We start from the raw sequence: 10,737 nt of genomic DNA, 5'->3' as shown, positions 1-10,737 counted from the left end.
ATTTAATTAGTTTAAATTTTTGAAATAATTGTGATTTAACGGTGGTTGACTAACTCAATCGGTGACTGTGATGCTTGGCTAATGGAATCGGACCACGTTAATTACGTTTTCCTTTTCCTGAGGGACAAAGCAGCCTACTCGATCTCTTGTCATATCTAGCCTATATTCATTGTTTATCATTATAAAGTAGGTTTATTTCCGAGGAAAAAAAAAAACAAAACACGTACAAATTACAAATATATTTATGGTGGTTTTCGTCGTTTCCGAGACGTAATACCATTGCGAGACCTATGGCTATAATGTTTTCAATTATTTTACCACTTGTCGACTAATTAATGTTGCCCACTTTAAAAAGTTTTAATACCCTCGTGACTCACATATTTAAACCTAGCTATCAGCTGCAGCAAGTTATACACCAATTGTCCTTCTAGCATCTTTTTGATTCTTAAAAGCCTTATTTCAAGAAGGAAAATGACTTTCAATTATTTTACCCTTCTTTTATAATTTTTAACACGTGTCAATATATGATTAGAGAGTGACATGTTGACATGTGTTCAAAGTTTTAAAAGAGTTATATATATATTCAATCAACCAGGTTTTGTTAGGCATGTGTTATACTCTCTTATCGTTGCCATGTGAAAAAATAAAAGAAGGAAAAATTATGATATGATTTACTAATGTGCACGGAATTGAATGGCCTCATATTGCAAGAATCTTGAGTTAATTGGTTGTAGCATATGCAGTCTTAATCCTTAAGATAAATTAAAAAGGGCATTTTGACTTCATCCTCACTAAAATAATAATTTGAAAAAACACATGCATTTGGCCTCCAACCAAACCTTAATTAGGTCAACTTTATCTGAATTTAAAAAAAAAATATATGATGTAAACATGACTGGACAAATTATACCTAAATTAACTTCCTTGAAATTTACTTGTGATATATATATATATATATATATATATATATATATAAGCTTTGGCTGAGAACAGCCTGTATATATAAGTGGTTTTTTGTTGGTCAACTTATGAGTACTTAATTAATGACTAAACCAACAACACTTCACCTGCTAATAACAATTTGAATTGCAGATCTGAAAGATCTGAAGAAATCAACCATTAATTGATTAAAAAACAGAGGAACATATATTTACAGCATGTTTGATGTCCAACTGGCTTGCATATTTTATGTCAATTTGGTATAAAAATCAATATCTATCCCATAGTCGACACATTCAAAACCTGCGGGCACCTATGTGTTACTGATATCATGCCAACGTTGTCTGGATATGATAGCATCTATCAAGTATCAACTAGAGGAATATATATGCATGATAGGATCAATTCTATCCCGTCACAGACTATGACAGGAGAGGGTGCCGGGGAAGACAAGAAAGAGATGATATATGCTAACTAGCTAGACATTGACATTAGGTGACCGAAAATAAAAATGGCGTGTCAATTATAAAGGTTTTATAAGGGTGAATAACTTGTAATTTTTCATTCTAACTTTTGAAGAGTTTTTTCAAAAAGTTTTCATTTCATTATAACAAATTCTTTGTGTTGATTGATTTAATGCTTTCAATATATTTGATAATCGTTATTTGTGTGGTTGATAGTTTTTAAATTCCGCATTATATTGATAACACCTATCCAACCCTCCTAGCCTTCTAATTAAGTGTTGAGTTGGAGTCATTGGACTATAACTTTGAATTGATATCAGAGTCTTGGTTCACTTCTTTTGGATTGATTTTCTGAGTGTGATCTTAACATTATGCAAAAACATTCCATTTGCTTGTTGGTTACAATAGACTATAGACCTTAACATTATTCAATGTAAATGATAACCAATCAAATTCTTGAGATCTCTTTTCGATTGGGTTGTTGTATATTTTCCTAACTTTTCCTCAATTTTAGATTATAGAAGCCTTCCTTGTATATAATTCATGTACGAGGGTTTTGCTGTTTTTTTTCAATAAAATTATTATTCAATTCCAACGATACTGTACATGTTTCTAATTAATTAACTACCAAAGTCCTTACAAAGACAAAAAGGACTCTCAACTTCTTGTTGGAAAATGTAGCTCCAAGACAGTTGTAAAAATTACAATGAAAATAAAATTGGACATCCTGTTGTGCCCCAATGGAACCTTAATTTCTAATGATGCCGAAGCTGTCTTCAACTTCCTTTGTCTTTGAGTTTACTAGCTGCCAAAGTGAAGGAAATGAGTGAGATAATTAATTTAATTAATGTATGAAGGGAAGATTAAAGCTAGAATTGCATGAAAACTGACCTCTAAGTTGAACTCTTTCTTCATTGCATGCTTTCTCAGATAACCAAACTTTGTAATCCTTGCTAGACTCCAGCTCTCCGGCTGTCGTTCCAATTGAAAAGACCAAGTTCATGTATCAGACCTATGCATTCATACATGCGCAGGGGCAGGGATGGCACTCTTGCTTTGAAATTTTTCTTTGAGTAATGTTACATATTACACTGATATTCCATTATCATCCCACCCTCATCCTACTATTCTGATGCATGTGACAGTGTTAATCAACTCTTAAATATAATTTTTTTAATAAGAGCCGATTCAATGATAGATTTTTAGTGTCATATCACCATAGTAGCTAGAATATTAGTAAAATGTTTGTGTGGTATATAGCATTACTTTTTATGCTAAAAACTACATTTTATCATAAAAATATCTCACAATGCTAACGTGATAGTCCTAACTAACCCTTGGATTAGTAATTGGGACGGGCATGTTAGCATTGTTGGATATTTGTGAGTTATATATATTATTTTTTTCACTTATTTATTGATTTCTTTTTTTCATTTTAATTTTAATGTTGATCAAATCCATATCTCCTTCTTCTTCTCCTCATTCTTCTTCTTCTTCTTCTTCTTCTTCTTTTCTCCTTCTTCTCCCTCTCTTTTCTCGATCTCTCTCTATACGTTGGGTTTCTTCTTCTTCTTCTTTTCTCCTTCTTTTCCCTCTCTTTTCTTGATCTCTCTCTGTTGACGCCAGTATCAATCTCTCTGTTGGGCTTCTTTTTCGTGTGATTTTGGCTCTTGCGGCTTGCAATCCAAAAATGGCACGCACAAAATCAACCATGGATTCTAAGAAGGTAGCACAAAACTTCACTTCTAGAATGGACTTAGATTCACAAACATCTAGTGTCCTCTTGATTGCTTTGGCTTGAGGAAAATTTTGAGGAACCACCAAATGAACGGCCACCTATAGAAATATGCAGGAAAAAAAAGGTGATCAGTAGATCCAGTTAAAAAAAAAAAAAAAGACGAAAAAAAAAGGAAAAAAAGAAGAAGAAGGAAGAAACGTGAAATGGGATGATAGTGTGTTAAACTTTTAAACAAAAAAAAAAAAAAAAAATCAAATTAGAAAGGAGGGTTGAATCTGCGTTCAAAATTTTAGTGTTGGTTGAACAGTAAACTAACACTATCATTAGTGTCGGTTACTGTTCAACCAACACCATTTTTAATTTGGTGTCGGTTGAATAGAAACCGACACAATCCAAACCGACACTAAAACCTGTTTTTTTTTGTAGTGACTTCTTCCATGCCTCAATGTGTAGATCCATGGCTCGCATTAAAGGTCACATGCGTGCCCTCTCTGTTGCAAGAAAAATTGACATCAATTATGAATGATGGGATGAAATAATTAATCCACTCATATTTAGAGAGGATTAATTAGATTTATCTGCTATTACTAGTGTTTTTTTTTGAAGATTTGGCAATGATTTTTTTTTTCCCATTTTATTTATATCCTTTAAACCAAAAAAAAAAAAAAAAATTGTTAAATCACAAGTAATCTGCTTAAATTGATTAAAACAATATTAAAAGTATTTAATTAATATTTTAATACTTTCATCATGCATGGTTCATCTCCTCCTCAACAAATTAACCTTCTTCGCTCAGATTCTATTTCTTAATACTTCCCTTCAAGTTGGAGTGAATATTGATCATGACACCCAACTTGCCAAAGTAGGTGATTAAATTGCTTGCGTCAAACCTATTGACTAAGTAAATTAATTGTCAGGTTGTTGATTGGTAGCTAGGCACGCATATGAAAAGTTTGATTTGTGATTTTCTGTAGCATTTGCCTAATGATGTGACAATCAATCTCTAAAGGTTTTGTTTTTTCATAAAAGATATATAAGATTCGAAGCGATGTGAATGGTTGCTTAATTTATTGTCACAATACAATTTCGCTAATTGTGAATGTGAGTGGTTTAGGAATGATATGGCCACTCTCAGATTGGCCGATCTAGGTGGCCAAATCCACCCAGGCCAAAAGGGGTGGATTGGCCACCCCCAAGCTTATTGGGGGTGGTTTCGGCCCTGCTTGGCTTGGGGATGATTTCGGCCACCCCAAACCGGCCAAGGGTATATCCTTAATTAACCTCATGAATAAGGTCTCATTTTTTCGTTTTGAGCACGTCAATTTCTTCTTGTTAAACTTCGGGTCATGAGTTTTATTAGTCAATATTGATAATCAACGAAATAGATTATTCATACACAGCAGCTTGTATCTTCTAGAATTACGTATCTTATTAATTATAACAACATAAATAGAAAGGCGATTTTGCTGCAGAAGAACCAAACTTATTCAAGTCCCAACCTCTTGTTTTCTCTCATTAGAATCTGCATAATAGAAATTAATCAAAATAAGTACTTATTTTCTTTTCAAATAACAAAACTAGCTAATATTTTCTACTTACGTTGAACAGTCAACCTCGCCATTAGAAAAGCGTGACAGGGTTAATGACACCGCTTGGGCAGAGAAGCAACGACTGAATTATCGACAAAAAAGTTTGCTCTTTCTTAAACGCACTGATCACACAGCCTGTCGATCTTTCTTAGAGGGGAAGTACGAGCCAAGGTACTTGAGACTATCGCAGCAAGAAAGCCATGAAATTATCGCATGAGGGTGCAGCCATGGCTGAAGCAGAAACCATTATAAGAAAATAATGGCTGCTAAGACGACCTTGGCTAGGTGAATTATGATTATTGGCCTTAAATTTCAAACTAAGCTGATTGATTGATAATGTGTTTGATGTTGTGAAGTGATCGAGAAGTGGTTTATATAGGTGTGTACCTGTTCCAGTAAGCATGCATATATGCAAGATGATAAAAATGAAAGAAAATAAAAGATGAAGCTCACGTAAGTGTTGTGAAGATGAGGAAAAAACAAAAGAAGATGGTAGAAGGCAAGCTTCTCGTGAAAGCATGGCTTTCACATGAAGCCAAGGAATAGTTGTTTTATAAGGGGGACGCTCCCCCTCATTTTAAAAAAAGCAGGCCGGAGAGAGAGAGATAGAGAGGAAGAGAAAGAGAAGAAGGAAAAGGAGAGACGGAGGAGGAAGAAAGAAAAGGGAACAATCTCTGGGTAATCTTTTTTAAGGATTCTAATCTTTATTTCATGTTTTCCTGCTTAGTATTTATTTAGATTAGTGTTTTTTATTTTTTATTTTTTATTTTTATTTTTATTTTTATATATAAGAAGGGAGGGAAAAATGATAATCATGAGGGTTTTATTTTTATTTTTTTAAGTGTTATGAAAATAGGGTTGTTAATCTAGTGATATTTCTTAAAGCCAAGGTCCTACTCTCTTTTACCAACATAAAAAAAATTAAAAAAAAAAAAAAAAAAAAAAAAATCGTCATTGCCAATGGCATGGTCTCAAGACATTGGCTCTATCGTACTTTTAATCCGGGAAAGATCAACATGACATATGTGGGGTATTCCTTTCCTAAGTCACCCACATATGTCGTGTCGATCTTTCTTTCTTGGAGTTGAAGTACGAGCCATGTGTACTTAAGACCATTGCTGTAATTTAGCGGAGAACGGAGGAGGAAAACTTGTCACTGCGTTAAGAAAGCAGTCGATCTAGGACAAAGCCAACTTTGAATTTGGGGACCTAGAGTCAAAAAAATTTGGAGATCAGATCAATCGGCAAAAAATACTTTAAATTATTACTTTTTTTATCTTAATTTTCTTTTTGCCTTAAATTTTTTTTTTTTTTTTTTTTTTTTGTTGTAATTTAGAGGGAGATTAGGACCACTGCGGTTAGGGGTGTTGTTATGTGAGCAAGCCGCTCGCGAGCAAACTCGGGATCGGCTCGTGCTCAACTCAATTATTAAATGAAACGTTTCGTGAACACAAATTTTGGTTCGAATATTAAACGAAGCAAGCTCGGCTCGACTCGGTTAGGCTCGTGAACAAACTCGTATAAGCTCGTGTATATATATATATATATATATATATATGTAAAAACTAAGTAATACATAATTAATTATAAATCTCATAATTATTAAAATCTTCGTGATCAAAGAGAGAGAGAGAGAACAATCATTAAAAAGACCTCGATTCAATTAGAGCAGATCCACACGAAAGGAAGAAGAATCAAGCAGAAACTATTGAGGGAGATTGCAAAAGACACAACTATTGAAGAATCAAACAGACCCAAACACTATCATTACCTGTTTGATGAGCGAGAGTGAGAGAGTGGGAAATGAGAGTTCAGGTGGAAGATGCGTTGTGACTGGTAAGGGGAATTGAGAGAGAGACGTTGAAAAAATATTTTTTTGTAAGGGGCGTTGTCCCAATGCAGTCTGAATGCAACCTGTTAACTTGTCCCACATTGTTAAGAAAATATTATTCTCCAAATTTGCTTATCTATAATTAAAGGATGTATATCCTCTCTCTTTGAAACCAAATGCCTTGCTGTATTGACTCAGGCTCTATACTCGATTAGCTAGGCTAAGCAAATACTCATATGTAAACTAACTTCTTAAGCCGTTTAAGAGTACTTGAAGTTAAATATTTTTTTAAAAAACAAAAACATTAAATATAAGAGCCAGCTCACAAGCTGGCTCGGCTTGACTTATTCTTAGCTCGAGCTCGATTTTTTTTTTGCTCGACCTTGAGCTCGAGTAAAATTTAAATGAGCCAAGCCTGAACAAGGGAAGCTTGCTCAAGCTCGGCTTGTTTATACCCCTAACTGCAGTCCCCCCTAAATCTGTCTCTGAGCCGATCCACTCACGCCGGTCAATTATTGGATACGCAGGTCAATTATTGGATTATTGCTCTCTGGAGTGAGTGTAAGAGTGCCACCCATATCTCATGAGTCATGCCCACTTTGATTGTTCAAAGTAATGAGTTTGAATAAGGGAGCAGTTTGGCCATTACTTTGAACATTCAAAGTGGCCATATGAGAGAACTAGCAATTTCTGTTGGTTTCCAGACTCTTGATCATATTATTTACTTACTTTCTTTCTTAGTTCTCTCCTTCTTCACATTATAAACTCCACGGTAGGCATGCATGAATATTTCACCTTTCTCATTCTAAGTAAGAGTTATATTGTTAAAAACAAAAGATTAAAAAGAAAGAAATTTTACTTCCCTCTAATTTATTTTTTTGGTTCTCTTTTCTTAAACTTGCCGGGTAGAAAGTTGTCCGGCCACCTGACTCAATGAGAATTTTTATTTACAAACTGACGATTTTGGCCAACTTACTTTACTCTGCCTTTATCCAGTCAAGCTAAACACAGTAAAAATTTGTTTCTTCGATCAATAGCTTTTTTTTTTTAATTATTTTCGAGCTTGATGCAATTTTAATAAAAATAAATAAAAATAAAAAACTTTAAAACAAATGAAGCAGCATCATCAGCGCTCATGATGCATGCTGTATTTATACATGACCTAGGTTCACGGGTCTTGTAAAAAATTATTAACTATACTTGAAATACTAAATATGATCATAAGGATTTCGATGCAATTGAGTTTTAGGGAAATTTAACAAACCTCAAGCCTTGAAACTTGAAAATGAGTTGAAGTAAGCAAATTTATATTTGAACGACAATTTATAACGAAGAAGAAAAAAGATCAACTTGAAATCATTTTTTTTTTTATCTGTTTCGTGTAGTACTTTCAAATACCAACTTGATGATCATCAATTGCAAAATAGGATGTGATACTATCCGGATCCAGCTTACATGCTAACATTAATAAAAAACCCTATTAATTTCAAGCCACCCGAATTGGTAAATTGCAAAGGTACATATAGTACTCACACCCTAGAAATTAGTTTCACATGGGTGGGTGAATTGTCCATATATATTATTCAAATCACATGGAATATTGCTCTATAAACAGAACCTTGCAAACCACCTTAATATCTTTGTATTTCTCTCAATATATTATTATAAGATTTTATATCCTAATCATATTCAGCTTCTTCCACCTTTGGTATTATCCACAAGCAAACATAGGAATATTTGGCCAGGTAATTGACTAAAGAAACGAAGGCTTGCACGATCATGGTTACAACCCAATTTTCTAAAATCCAAAATTAGATAGAAACGCTGTACATCATTTCACAAAAGAAATACTTACATTTGCATATAAATTTATTGTTTTCCAATTGACTTTCACTCGAACATCAACTAGTTGTGTGACATTAATTTGCTATCATCCATAATCATATATGGAGATGTCAGATCTATTTTACTCCCATGTTCCTAGCAATTTATTTGATCGTTTGAGAGAGAAGAGACCACTTGCACCTTATAAACCTGGTCCGAATTCTACATATAATATCAAGTAAAATACCCGAATGAATAGAACACAAAGGGCATATATATATATATATAAAAGTATATCAAAACAATATGGGAATAGTGGAAATTTGGCAAATGGCTGTCCAGCAATTCAAACATTAAAACTCTGCTGCAATGCATTCTGGTATTTACAGCTTTTAGTTTATGTTAAAAAAAAAAAGAAAAAAAAAATCATTTTGTTAAGCAGAAGAGGTCTTCTATTTATGTATAAGAATGAGTTAGGAGATCGATGAAGAAAGATGTGTAGGTTTGGCCCGTTTGGGAGAGAAGAGTTCTTCTATGTCCATCCAACAAGGGAGATAGTTAGAGAGAAAAAATGTGTGATACCCAAAAACGGCTGATTTTATGCCTAAAGCTTTCTATATAAACCACTGGCCGGATTCACAATTTCAATCACCAACTTCAATTAGATCAGCCAACCATAATGAGTAAACAAGCGATTCTAGCCGTTATGATCTTATTGGTGTCATTAGTCATGGCTTCACCACAGCCACCCACCTACAGTAAGATACGAGAGCAAATGCGTGCTTGCAATTCATATTTGAGTCGAATGGTGGCCAAGCCATCTAAGGATTGCAGTAGAGGTGTGGAGCAAGTAGCCAACTATTAAAGTAATGATTAAGTGATTAAATTTATCTCTTCTTATTAATTTTTTAGAATAACAGATAATTTAACATCGTATCAAAGCCAAAACTCCTCACGTGAGGGGTCCCTTCCTATCAGCTTAGAAATTTGTCTACAACTGCATTAGGCAGTCATCATATCAATATGGATATGCAGTTGCAGACGAACTTCTGATCATACCATTCGACTCAAATATGAATTGCAAGCACGCATTTGCTCTCGTATCTTACTGCAGGTGGGTACGTGCCTGTGGTGAAGTCATGGCTGATCACACCAATAAGATAACAACGGCCAAAATTGCTTGGTGACTCATTATGGGTGATTGAAATTGTGAAGCCGGCCAGTGTTTTATACTTTATATATATAGAATGCTTTATGCATAAAATCAGCTGTTTTTCGTTATCACACATTTTTTCTCTCTACCTCCCTTGTTGGATGGACATAGAACACCTCTTCTCTCACAAACCTACCCATCTCTCTTCATCTCCTAACTCATTCTTAATACATACATAGAAGACCTCTACTGCATAACGAAATGATTTTTTTTTTAAAAAAAAAAAACATAAACTAAAAACTGTAAATAACAGAATGCATTGCAGCAGAGTTTTAATGTTTGAATTGCTTGACAGCCATTTGCAAAATTTCACTATTCCCATATTATTTTGATATACTGAAATATATATGCTCTTTGTGTTCTATTCATTCGGGTATTTTGCTTAATATTATTTGTAGAATTCGAACCAGTTTATAAGGTGCAAGTTGTCTCTCTCTCAAATAATCAAATAAATTGCTTGGAACAGAGGAGTAAAATAGAACTGACATCTCCATATATGATTATAGATGATAGCAAATTAATGTCACACAACTAGTTGATTTTCGAGTGAAAGTCGATCAATTGGAAAACAGTAGATTATGTTACCGCAATAGTTCTCCATGCATTTCATCTTTTATGTTACTGCATGAGGAGAAGCCAGCATGGCTGAATATCCATAATCCAGTAAAAGAACAATTACTAGGACCTTCATGGTTGGCCTTAAGTAATAATATTATTAGTTTAAATAAGGAAATTAAAATCACCCTGATTTTCCAAAAAGAGAAAGATTCTTTGATATGCTTAAGGGCTTTTTCTTTTGGTAATTCTAATGCTTATTACTCCGAGGCTTCTCTAATTATCAAGAAAAGTGATGATCGATCAGTCGCTAATGACTTTTTCTTTTGGTAATTCTAATGCTTATTACTCCGAGGCTTCTCTAATTATCAAGAAAAGTGATGATCAGTCGCTAATGACTTTCTAAAAATTAAATAAATAACAATTTGTAGAATAGTATATACTGGAATCTTATTTTGCAGTGAATATTGCAAAAAGAAATCAATTTGTACGATAGAATTGGATGGAATTTTATGTTGCATGCAATGAATGTTGAGACTTGTGTATAAAGGCAAATTTATTTATTTTTAGGAAAATTGACATAT

Source organism: Corylus avellana, chromosome 3 (genome assembly GCF_965113065.1).
Source record: "Corylus avellana chromosome 3, dhCorAvel1.hap1.2, whole genome shotgun sequence".
Taxonomy (NCBI): domain Eukaryota; kingdom Viridiplantae; phylum Streptophyta; class Magnoliopsida; order Fagales; family Betulaceae; genus Corylus; species Corylus avellana.
The sequence above is the reverse complement of the archived record's forward strand: the minus strand, read 5'-3'. Positions refer to the sequence as shown.